At 43.7% G+C, this 13370-nt stretch overlaps 1 long non-coding RNA gene across 2 annotated transcripts in view; it reads left to right on the top strand.

The window, feature by feature from the left end:
• Nucleotides 1-13370, top strand: part of LOC125483852 — a 65016-nt gene that overhangs the window by 51121 nt on the left and 525 nt on the right. The window lies entirely within an intron of this gene.

Here is a 13370-nt window from a genome sequence, read left to right as displayed (position 1 = left end):
ACTATTCCAGAGTCTATAGCAGTATGAAAGATAATCATTAATTTCCTTAATTTAGATTCAAGCTCCTTGTTTCAAAATGTATCCATTATCTCTCAGGCCACTTTAAGTAGTCTGGGCTGTAGAATACCAGGTGCTGGGATATGTTGGCTTTCAATCCCATCAATTTTCCCCAGCATCATTTCCCTATTAATACTGATTTCCTTTACTTGCTCTTGTGTTCCCAACCTTTTTGGGGATATTATATATCTCGTTGTTTGTGATGACAGAACCAAAATATGTAGTTAATTGGTCTATCCATCTCTTTATTCCACATTATAACTTCCCCTGTTTCTGATTGTAAGGGACTTGTTTTCATTATTTTTTTTCCTCTTCATATCCCTTTAGGAGCTTTTCCAATTAGTTTATATGTTCCCCACAAGCTTACCTTTTGACTTTATTTTCCCCTTCTTAACCAATCCCTTAGTCCTCTTTTGCTGAAATCTGAACTGCACCCAGTCTTCAGGTCAGCTGCTCTTTTTTAGCTAATTTGTATGTCTCTTCCTTAGATCCAGTACTATCCCTAATATCCCTTGTTAGCTATGACAGGATCACCTTTCCCATTTTATTTTGTGCCAGACTGGAATGAACAACAGTTGCAGTTCCTCCAAGTGCTCTTTAAATATTGTCATCCCTTTAAGTTTATGTTCCCCAAGTTATTGTACCCTGCGTGCATGTGCCTCATACCAATGTAATTACCTCTATTTAGATTTTGGCCCCGAGTCTCAGAATCAACACTGTCACTCTCCATCATAATGAACAGGTCTATCATGAAGAGGTTTTCACTCTTCCACAAGGGACGTTTCACAGCTAGATTGCCAATGAATCCATTTTCATTACACAATTAAAATTTTGAAATAAAGTTGCTGTAGTCCCAGAAGACGGTAGGACTGCCCTCTCACTTGAGAGAGAGCGAGAGAGACACGACTAATGGTGCTTTAACCTCAGGGTTACCACGCCTCAGGAAATGGGCAAGGTTAAGATGGTGGAACCTTCATGTTGACCTCAGCTGGTACAGGAATTCAGCACGTGCTGCTGGCATCAATCTGCGTCACCAACCAGCTGTCCAGCCAACTGAGCTAACCCACCCCTGACCATTACACATTACACCATTGAGGATTATCTGTCCTCCCTTTGGCTCCTCAATTTGTCAATCCAGAAAACCATTTTGTGCGCACTCCAGGAGTTTCTCGTATATGGTCTTGTTACTGATCTGATTTGCTCAATCTATGTGCAGATTGAAGTCATCCATAATAACCCTAAGAACACAAGGTGTGGAAGCAGAACTAGGCTATTTGGCCCATAAGGCTGCTCCATCATTTGATCGTGACTGATATGTTTCTCAACCCCTTTCTCCTACCTTCTGTAACCGTTGGTCCCATTACCAATCAAGGACCTAATTACCTGTGTCATAAATACATTCAAAAACTTGGCCTCCACAATCCTCTACTGAGTTCCACAAAATCACTACCCTCTGGCTGAAAAAATTCCTCCTCATCTCAGTCCTAAAGGGTCATCCCTTCTCTCTGAGGCTGTGCCCTCAGGTTCTAGCCTTTTGTATTAGTAGAAACATCTTCTCCGTGTGCATCTATCCAGGCCTCACAGTATTCTGTAAGTTTCAATCACAGTCATATAGTCTGACGGCATGGAAGCAGACCCTCAGTCCAGCTAGTCCATACCGACCATGTTCTGAAACTAAAGGAGTCCCACCTGCCTGCACATGGCCCATTTCTTTCCAAACATTTCTTATTTATGTACTTATCCAAATGGCTTTTAAACATTGTAACTGTACGTATATCCACCACTTGTTTTGGAGGTTTATTCCACATACAAACCACGCTCTGTATAAAAAGATAGCCCCTCTTTTTAGAATGTATCTCCTCTCACCTTAAAAATATGTCCCCTAGTCTTGAAATCTCCCACCCTGAAGTAAAGACACCTTCCATTCACTTTATCTATACCCCTCAAGGGCAGGACCTATACAATTAATGGTAGGGCCCTGGATAGTGTTGTACCTAGATATCTTTGTACGTAAGATTGTGCCATAAGTGGCCACTTGTAAACTGTTCCTTGTACTCACGTGAGTACATGTGACTCCAGTGATTTCTGAAAGATCACCACCAATTCCTCTGCAATCTCCTTCAGAGCTCTGGGGTGTCGTCCATCTGGTCTTGGTGATTTATCTATCTGCAGATGTTTCAACTACCTCAGCTCCTTCTCCTTAGTAATGGCCACTACGCTCACTTCTGACCCATGTTTCTCTCGAAGTTCTGGTATGTTGTTGGTGTCTTCCACTGTGAAAACTGATGCCGATTCAGTTTCTCCATAATTTCTTTGTGCCCTAGTATTACTTCTCCAGCCCCATTTTCCAGTGCTCCAGTGTCCACTCTTGCCTCTCTGTAACCTTTTAGATACCGAAATCGGTATCAGCTTCTTTTATATTACTAGCTAGCTTACTCTCATATTTCGTCTTATCCCCTTTTTTTTAGTTACTCTGGTTTTTGAAGGTTTCACAATCCTCTGGCTTCCACAAATCTTCACTACGTTTTATGCTTTTTCTTTTGATTTTATGCTGTACAAAACCCTGGTGCGGCCACATCTGGAGTATTGTGTCCAGTTCTGGTCGCCTCATTACAGGAAAGATGTGGAAGTGTTGGAAAAGGTGCAGAGGAGATTTACCAGGATGTTGCCTGGAATGGAGGGACGGTCTTATGAGGAAAGGTTGAGAGAGCTAGTGCTTTTCTCTTCAGAATGACGAAGGATGAGCAGTAACTTGATAGGTGTACAAAATGATCTGAGGTATAGATAGAGTGGACAGCCAGAGACTTTTTCCTCGGGTGGAGGTAGCTATTACAAGGGAGCATAGTTTTAAAGTGATGGAGGTAGATAGGCTCTTTACTCAGAGAGTGGTAGGGGTATGGAATGCATTGCTGGCGAAGGTAGTGGAGTTGGCCTCATTAGGGGCATTTAAGAAGCGCAATTAGATAGGCATATGGATGATAATATAAGGTAGGGGTGGAGGTTAGATAGACTTTAGGTTTAGGGTAAAAGTTCAGCACAACATCGTGGGCCAAAAGGCCTGTACTGTTCCATGTTCTATGCTCTGTCTGACTTTCCTAGTCAGCCATGATTGTGTCATCCTCCCCTGAGTATGTTTCTTCATCCTTGGGATGAATTTCTGCAGTGTCTCCTGAATTACCCCAGAAACTCCTGCTATTGTTTCTTTACTTTCTTCCCATTTAGGTTCCCCCTTCCAATCAACTCTGGCCAGCTCCTTCCTCATGTCTTTGTAGTTACTTTTACTCAATTGTAATACTGTTGCAACAAAAACAAAGTTGCTGGAAAAGCTCAGCAGGTCTGGCAGCATCTGTGAAGGAGAAAACAGAGTTAACGTTTTGGGTCCGGTGACCCTTCCTCAGAACAGGCCAGAACAGAACTGTTGCATCTGATTCAATCTTCTCCCTCTCAAGCTGCAGGGTGAATTCTATTAAATTTATGGTCACTGCCTTCTCAAGGTTCCTTCACCCCTAATCAAATCTCCCTCATTATACGTCACTAAATCCAGAATTGCCTATTCCTCACTGAGTTCAACCATAAACGGCTCCAAAAACAATCTCATAGACATTCCACAAATTTCTTTTCTTGAAATCTGCTGCCAAGCTGATTTTTCCCAGTAATTTGTGTATTGAAGTACCCCATAATTAGTGTAATAGTACCTTTTCTACATGCCTTTTCTCTCTCCTGATTTATTTCCTTCCACACATCCTGACGACTACTTGGAAGCTTGTACATAAGTTCCGTCAGGGTCTTTTTTTACTTTCCATCTGCCTATCTTTCATAAGATGTGTATCCTCGGATGTTTAGTTCCCAGCTCTGATCTCCTGACAACCACATCTGTGTTTGTCTCATATCTCCAATCTGCCCACATAACTGATGTGTGTCATTGCTGGGCTGATTTTGGGAGTGTTTTCTTTTTCTGGATCCTCTCTAATGCCTTCTACCTCGTCTTAAAATGTTGTGTTCAAGTCTCAGTAAAACGTTCTTGTTCAGTTTGAACTCTTCCCCATTCAGCCCTTGAATTTTTTGTGCATTTTCTCCACCTCCACAGGGTTTCACATGTGTAAAGCCACAAAGCAAAAGCTCCAAACAAAAACCAAGAACTGTGGATGCTGGAAATCTGAAACAAAAACAGAAATAGCTGGTGACACTCAGCAGGTCTGGCATTATCTGTGGTGCCATCTGAGAGCAGAGTCAACGTTTCCACCTGACTTTTGTTGCACAAAGCTCCAGTTTTGTCCTGGAGTTTGACACAGTATCATATTTCCAATTCAGGCAGTTTCAGCCAATGAAGAGCGATTGGTTCACTCTGGTTGGAGGACCAACTTCACCTGAAAACATAAAATGCTGCAAATCACAGGTAGTCAGGCAGCATCCGTGGAGAGTGAGTAAACTAATGTTTCTGGTCTAGATGACCCTTCAGTGCTGGCGTGAAATGTGGAGGGGAAGCATTTATGCAACACTGGGGGGGGTGGATGGCTGGAGTGCTGGGGGAGAAAGGGTGTTGATATTGCAGATTAAGTGATTGGAATGTGAGAATGGCAGAACAATGGTGTGTATAACTGTCAGACAGGAAAGGACAGATGGTCACATGGAGTTGGGGGAGGGGTAAGAGGACACGATGACAGAGAATGCAACAAGTAAAGCTTAACAAAAGGGAAGAAATGGGAGTGAATTCACAATCTGATGGTGTTGAACTCAATATTAAGTGCTGAGGGTTTCAAATTGCCTAGTCTGAAGATGAGATATTGTTCCTTCAGTTTGCACTGTGATTCGCTGGAGCATTGAAGCATGCTGAGGACAGACAAGTGGGCATGGGAGCAGGACGCTGTGTTAAAATGACCGGCTACGGGAAGGCCGGGTTGCGTACGGACTGGAGGTGTTCTGCAAGGTGGTCACTCAAAATATCTCCAATCTTCACTGCTTACAGTTCCTGAACATGTAGCGTTATCTACGAATTTTGAGATTCATGATCTACCTTATTATTGTATATCAGGAAAAGCAAATGTTCCAATACCAACCACTGGGGAATGCCACTACAAACCTTCCTCCAGCTTGAAGAATATCCATTGATCATTTCTTCGTTTCTTCTCAGTAGAGAATTTTTTTCTGAGGATGAGCTCACGGAACTCAATTCCTCAGACAGTAATAATGGCAGTCATTAAAAATATTCAATGCAAAGGTTAAAGTCAAAGAATATTGGGGGCAGACCAGAAACTGAGACCACAATCGGATCAGTCACGACCTTATCGATGGCAGAGTGGGTTTGAGGGCCCAATGGCCTATTCTTGCTGCTGAACTGCATTTCTTGTTGTATTGGTGTTGGTGACTAGCTCAGTCAGACCGGGGCATTTAAGTGGGGGGTGTATCTCACCAGAGAGAAGGTAAATCTGAGATCATTGTGGAAGATTGGAGAGAAACTGAAAGAGAAAGGCAAATTCAGGAAATGTCTGGATGATGCTACTCGTCCCAATCTATCAGAAAATGTAGAATTCCTGTTAAAATATTTGAGTGTTGTTGTACACTGTCTAGTTTCTGAATGAATACATAATACCACTAATTCTGACAATGGAGTCTGTATACTAACAAAAGAAATTTCTGGAGAAACTCAGTAGGTCTGACAGCAGCTGTGGAGAGGAAGCGGAGTTAATATTTCTCTCCTCAGATGCTGCCAGACCTGCTGAGTTTCTCCAACCATTTTTGTTTTAGTTTCAGATTTCCAGCATCTTTGTACTTAAATGGAATCTTTATGTTGCTTTTGATTATGTCTAATCCTTCGTTACAAACGCATCATGGGGTGGCCTTACTTTTATCCTTTATTTTTATTTCCAATTCATTTTAACCTGTAATATTTAACACCCAGTTATGACCAGCTTCTGGCCAGACCCTCTCTGATGTCACTGTCACATCATCAAAGCTGCATTTAGAGTTTCAGCCCCAGTCCATTTGTGTATTTGACTCTCAGTCCATAAACCTTTTTCTCAGGTATGAGACCTTGTTCTTGTGTGCAGATGCTGCTTTTCTCAGTGTTTGAATTCTCACTTTTCTTGTGTCCCTATTATCTAGATCTTGTACCTTCACTCTGGGTGTGATGATGGACTGACTGTGTGTTAGAAGGAGCTGGCTGCACTTTTCCTCATGCTGAGGAATCACCACATTCTTTTTGGTTCCCACAAGAATTGACTGTGCAAGAAAGAGAAAAGAACATCTCTGGTAACTTAAGGTCAGATGAGGTGAAAGGTTTCCATATGTCCATTTCTCCATATATAATGGTCTATGAGAGAGAGTATAGGTATCTGCCAGATTTGCTGCTTCACTGGTCTTGAGTATTTGATGCTCATCTAAATAAGTTTCTACATTTGAAAGACTTTTTTTTCAATCATTCCATGATAATGATTTCCTTTGCATTCTCAAAACGTTTTTCTAATTTGACTGATCGAAACCACTGCCATTTTGTCAGTCCAACGACCTTCTCAGATGAGGTAAAATATGTTTCAACTCCATCCTTGTTCAATTACTTCAAGTTACATTACTTACAAAATAAAAACTGCAGGAAATAATTTATATTGGAGATATTATTGTCCAGATCCTTGTACACAAATCACAGAAAGCTAATGTGATGATATCACCAAATAATAGGACATCTGATGGGTTGCTCGTTATTACGAGGGGATGGGACGAGGGAAGTGAAGAAGTTTTGCACAGGGGACACACTCACCACGAACCAACTCAAAAAGACTAACGGCTGAATGTGGAACCGTGCATGACAGAAGCTTATTTGGTTTTCCAACAGGCATCAGTTCTTGGCAGTTTTCAATTTAAACATTGAACATTTTCTTGGTGAAAATAGTTTGGAAGATAAGTTGTGAAGAGAATCTAAAGGGTATTCAGATTCAGTGATGGTCAGTGCATGGGTAATGTACTGTCTGATGTGATATTTCTCAGGAACAATTGATAAAGTGTCTTTAATTTAAATGGGGAGATGTTCATAGATCGTAGAATCCCTACAGTGTGGAAACCGGCCCTTCGGTGAAGCAAGTCCACACCAGAGCATCCCACCCAGACCCATCTCCCTATAATCCACCTAATCTACACATCCCTGAATGCTATGGGCAACTTAGCATGACCAAGCCACCTAGTCTGCACATCTTTGGACTGTGGGAGGAAACCAGAGCACCCAGAGGGGACCCACACATACACGGGGAGAATGTGCAAACTCCACGCAGTCCGAGGGTGGAATTGAACCCGGGTCCCTGGCACTGAGAGGCAGCAGTGCTAATCACTGAGCTACTACAGTGTCGCCTGTGTTACAGGACTCCGAGGTACAGAAGGATCTCAGTGTTCTGGGATATGAATCACACTGAATTAGTCTGCAGGGATAGCAAGTGATTAGGAAGACAAAAGGATGTTTTTGTTTTCCCCATGTGTTCATGGAATGACAGCATCATTGGCTGGGCCAGCATTTATCCCCCATTCCTATTAGCTCTTGAGAAGGTGGGAGTGAACTGCCTTATTAAACCACTGCACTTCATAAATTTTTTTTTTTGGAGAAACAGAATGGAGCAGACATTAAACTGCAGCTTTCTATTTTCCCGCTTCCAGTTTAATGTTCAACCATTCAGTTTCTATGGAGTTAGAGACTGGAACCTCATTGGTCTCCGAGTTTATATCTCGCATAACACAACAGGGAATGAGTTACAAACTGGAACCTAATTGATGGGATCAGGGATTTTTCATTCAGCATAACACATACCAGGGAGTTAGTAACAGTCTGAAATCTGATAGAGGGATTGGGGTAATTTATGTAGAGTTATAGAGGGGGATGGGCAATGAATGCTGGCCTAGCCAGCACCACCCTCATCCTGTGAACGAATAAAGAAAAGAAAAATGTAACAGGTACCGTAAGTGAGTTACAGACTGGAATATAATGAAGGGGTTCAGGATTGTTTATATTTCACATAATATACATGGGAGTGAAGTACAGATTGGAATCTAATCAAAGCGTTCAGTTTGGTTTGTGTAGAGAATAACAATCAAATGAGTGAGTTACAGATCAGAATCTAATCAAGGGCATTCAGGATGGTTTTATACAGAATAACAAATACCCATGTGTGATTTATAGACTTGAATCTAATCGAAGGGTTTGACATGGTTTTAAAAATTGGGTCAAACTTGAGAGGCATAAAATTTGGGGTGTGGTTTGGGCAGGAAGTGTAATTGGAAGGGGGCAAAATGGGAAGGTGTGCAATGGAGGGAGTGGCAGCACAAAACATAGGGTAAGTGTACATTGTGAACAGGCACAAATGTGGGGCAGGGACAAGATTTGGGGAAGGTCAGAAATTTGGAAGGGGGGTGAGTGCCAAATCTAAGGTGGTGGGAGGAGGATGGAGAACAACATTTAGGGAGATGCAACTTTGGGGGCATGAGAATAGGGGGAACTTAAGGCATGCATAATTTTCGGGGGTGGGGGGGGGCTCCAAATTATTGGAAGGTGCATAATTTGTGGAGGGCCTGCAAAAAGCTCAGGGGGATGGGCAAGTACAGGGGCATAAAATAAGGGGTGAGAAGGGCAAAGAGATAGGGTGGGGGGGCTGAAAATGAGGGCATGCAATATGTTGTGGTCAGTATTTTCAGGTGAAGAATTTGGCAGGAGCACAACTTGGGGAGTGTGCAAAATTTTGGGGGGCACAGCAAAATAGTGGGTGTTGTGTAATTGTGGGCATGTGAAGACATGGTGGGTGGTAAAAATCAAAAAACTTTGCTGTGTCCATTCTTGGGGGATGCCGCACAAACATTGGGGAGGGGTGAGGTGTGGGTTGGGGGGGGGAACCAATATTCCGAAGTGTGGAAAAAAACTTGGCAGTCCAAGATTTGAGAGGGCGCAATATGAGTGAACTACCAAATGTGGTGGGGACACAACCTGTCCGAGGTCTACAGAGAGGTGGGGTTTGAAAAGAGACGTGCGAGGGGAAAAGAGGGAGAGAGAACAAAAACAAGGGGAATATAAAGAGATGTAAAGAAATGTTGGGAAAAAGGAAAAGAGCACAGACAGCCACAGAAAGGCAAGAGCCAGACAGAGAGAAAAACACCATGTTAGAGAGAGGGAATAGAAGAGAAGTAAAGGGAAAGAAGTACAGAGAGAGGGAGAGAGAGAGAGACAGAGAGGCCCACACAGTGCTTGAAAGACAGAGAGAATCAGAATCATACAGCACGGAAACAGTGCCATCAGTCCAGACAGTCCATGCCAAACATAACCCTGAACGAAACTAGTTCCACCTGCCTACTCCTCGCCCATATCTGCCAAAACCTGGATACAGTAAGGCCTGTCTTGCCAAAACTTTCCTATTCTTGTACTTATCTAGGTCTTTTAAATGTTATAACTGTGCCTGCACCCACCACTTCCTCAGGATGTTCCTTCCACACACAAACTACTATGTACAAAATTCACCCCCATGTTTTTTTTAAAAATTGCTCTCCTCGCACTGTAAAAATATATTCCTGAGTCTTGAAATCCCCCATCGTTGGGAAAAGGCACTTACCATTAACCCTGTCTGTACCCTGCATGATTTTATAAACCTCTTCTTATAACTCAAAGTCTCCATTCACAGCAACATCCTGGTAAATCTCTTCTGAACACCTATTCTCAAAGGACTGAGCAATGAAGGCATGTGGTAAACACTTCTTTAATCACCCTGTCTGTATGTGATGCAAGCTTCAAAGAATCATGTACCTGAACCCCGAGGGAGAGAGAAATTGGGGGGTGTAGGGGGGGAGATGAAAAAAGTCCAAGACAAACAGGAGTTAAGGAAAGACATGGAGAGATGGAGGAGGGGATAGTCACCATTCCAGTGAGTCCCTGATCTCTCAATTCTCTTTCACATCCCCCTCTCCCATGAGGGACAGACCCTGCTCTTGGACTCTGCTGCAATCAAGATGTTTATTTAAAATCGATCAAAACTGGCATTGAGATTCCAACAGCACACACACACAGACAGACACAGAGACAGAAACCCTCTGATACTCACCTACTGCTCCATCCACATGGTAAAAAGCACAATGGCTGCCAGGGCCTACTTTAAATACCTTCAGGTTTGTCACTCAAAGGCCACTCTCTGCCCAAATCCCAGTTTATCCAGTCAGCTCCCAGCCTCCTCTACCTAGATGGCAACTTTCCCTGATATGGAGCACTCCAAGAGGCATCTTCATAAGCTTAGAGGTGGTGTGAGAGAAAGCAGCAGCTCAGTAGTTTTGTCTGCACTCCCTCTTGTTTGTCCGCCTCCTTCCCTCACACACTGGACCCAGACTGAAAATCCAGAGACAAAGCTGCCATTTCAAACCAGCAGTAGCCACACACAGGCTCTTTAGACAACGGAACACAGGCTTCAGCAATCAATGCACTCACATTTATTCCACAAAGGAACACAGGATTTTCACACAGATCAACAGAAGGTGTGAGTGGGACTGAAATGAACAAGTCAGCAAGTTTACTTTTAATGAGTTTGAGAATTCTACAAATGAATCAATCTATTTTACAAACAGTGATTGCACACATTTACTGTACAAGTGAACCTGAGTTTATGAAACGCATCAACCCTGGCATTATCAAGGGACATCATGTCTGTGTGTATCTTTATATTCACATCCATATTTATATGTGTATGTGTTTCTGCCTGTGTCTGTATGACCTGCTGTCTGCAATAGGACACACTGTCCCGGAAGAGTATATCTGTAAGTCTTAGAATCCCTACAGTGTGGAAGCAGGCCATCTGGCCCGTAAAGTCCGCATTGACCCTCCAAACAGCATCTTACCTAGACCCACACCCATACCTTATTGCTACAACCCTGCATTTCACAGTGCCAATTCACCTAACCAGCACATCTTCGGACTGTGCAAGGAAACCCACACAGACACAAGGAGAACGTGCAAATTCCACACAACATCTGTGTGTATCTGTGAATCTGTTTTTGTGCCTCTGTACACGAGTGTGTATGTCTGTGCATCAAGCTCTGCTTGCAATGGGGCATACTTCAAATGAGTGAATTAAAACGTGATGAATCAGAGTCACAGTCTTTCTCTCTGGTGTTCAAAGTGATACAGTGTCATCCTTTGCTGGCCTCCCCATGTCACATCACAAGCACCGCATATTTCCCTGTTCTACTGCATTTGCTTCCTGGTCCTCCAGGGGGATGGATCAAAGTTTTAGTAAGAACCTGCAGTCATTTGTGAACTCGTTGGTGTCCCAGCAGGTGGGATGACCGAGTAAAGCCTTTCCTACAGAGGGATCGGGTAACAAATTCTCACCACTGTGTATTCACTGGTGTCTCCAAGTTTTGTGAACAGCCAAATTACTTTCGACACACAGAGCTGGGGAAAGGCCTCTCCTCATTGTGACTGCATTGGTGTGTCCGCATGTCATATCTGCGTTTAAACATCTTCTCACAGTGCGAACATTTGAAAGGTCTCTCATCAGTGTGAACCAGTTGGTGTACCTTAAAGTGGGATAACTGAGAGAATGCCTTGCCGCACTCGGAGCAGGGGAATGGCCTCTCCCTAGTGTGAACTCGCTGATGTGTCAACAGGTAGGATGAGTCACTGAATTCCTTCCCCACACTCGAGGCAGACAAATGGTCTGTCGCCAGTGTGAGCTCGCTGGTGTTTCAGCAGGTGGGCTGACCGAGTGAATCCCTTTCCACACTCGGGACAGATGAATGGCCTTTCCCCAGTGTGAACTCGCTGGTGTCTTGACAGGCTGGATGAGTCACTGAATCCCTTTCCACACTCTGAGCAGATGAATGGCTTCTCTCTAGTGTGAACCCGCTGGTGTGCCAGTAGGTTGGATGAGCCACTGAACCCCTTCCCACAGTCAGGGCAGATGAATGGTCTCTCCCCCGTATGAACTCGCTGGTGTTTCAGCAGGTTGGCTGATCGGGTGAATTCCTTCCCACATTCTGTGCAGATGAATGGCTTCTCCCCAGTGTGCACTCGCTGTTGCCTCCACAGGGTGGATGAGTCACTGAATGCTTGTCCATACTCAGGGCAGGTGAATGGCCTCTCCCCAGTGTGAGTGCGTTTATGTTTCCGAAGGGAAGATAACCGCCAGAACCCCGTCCCACAAGCACAGCAGATGAATGGCCTCTCCCCAGTGTGAATGCGTCGATGAGTTTCCAGCTGGGATGGGTACTTGAATCCCTTCCCACAGTCCGCACATTTCCATAGTTTCTCCATCATGCAGATGTCCTCGTGTCTCTCCATATTGGACGATCAGCTGACTCCTCTCCCATACACAGGACAGTAATACAGTTTCTCCCCACTGTGAATGGTGTGATGTTATTCAGGCTGTGTAACTGGTTCAAGACCTGTCCACAGTCAGTTCACTGAAACACTCATCTGGGTGGATATGTCTTGGTTCATTTCCAGTCACACTGATGTTAGAAAAGATTTCCAACAGACAGAATAGATAAACATTGAAAATCAAATGTTTTTCAAGTCCTGATTAATTGACTCACTCTCAGATCTTGGTGGGATGTTTGTTTAGAATTCTTGCTGATAAATTTGGCTCTGTGATTCTCTGTTGAACCAATTTAAATCAAGAAAAACCGAAAGAACTGCAGATGCTGTAAATCAGGAACAAAAACAAAGTGCTGGAGAAGCTCAGCAGGTCTGGCAGCATCTGTGAAGGGAAAAACAGAGTTAACGTTTCAGGTCCGGTGACCCTTCCTCAGATCAAGAAAAGACGAGTATGAGAAACAGAACTGTTATGAGGGGGCATAGTTTTGAGGTGATGGAGGTAGATATAGGGGAGACGTCAGAGGTAGGTTCTTTACTCAGAGAGTGGTAGGGGTGTGGAATGTATTGCCGGAGAGGGTAGTGGAGTTGGCCTCATTAGGGGCATTTAAGAAGTGGCTATTAGATAGGCGTATGGATGATAGTATAAGGTAGGGATGGAGGTTAGATAGACCTTAGGTTTAGGGTAAAGGTTTGGCACAACATCGTCGGCCAAAGGGCCTGTACTGTGCTGTACTGTTCTATGTTTCAGACACGAAAGGAGACTGTGAAAGGTGTTACATTGAATTTGGTAATTTGTGTGGAACATACTCAGAAATAGTGACCATGAAAAGTCACTAGATTGTTATAAAAACTTAACTAGTTCACAACGTCCTTCAGGGAAGGGGACTCACTACCCGTCCTGGGCCTCCACAAGACCCAGCCCTCAATGGGAGGAGAGACAGTGAGAGCGCGGTTTCTTCCATCTACATCACAGGAATAACTGACAGAT

The sequence above is a fragment of the Rhincodon typus genome, chromosome 8 (assembly GCF_021869965.1).
Source record: "Rhincodon typus isolate 14 chromosome 8, sRhiTyp1.1, whole genome shotgun sequence".
Classification (NCBI taxonomy): Eukaryota; Metazoa; Chordata; class Chondrichthyes; order Orectolobiformes; family Rhincodontidae; genus Rhincodon; species Rhincodon typus.
The sequence above is the reverse complement of the archived record's forward strand: the minus strand, read 5'-3'. Positions and strand labels throughout refer to the sequence as shown.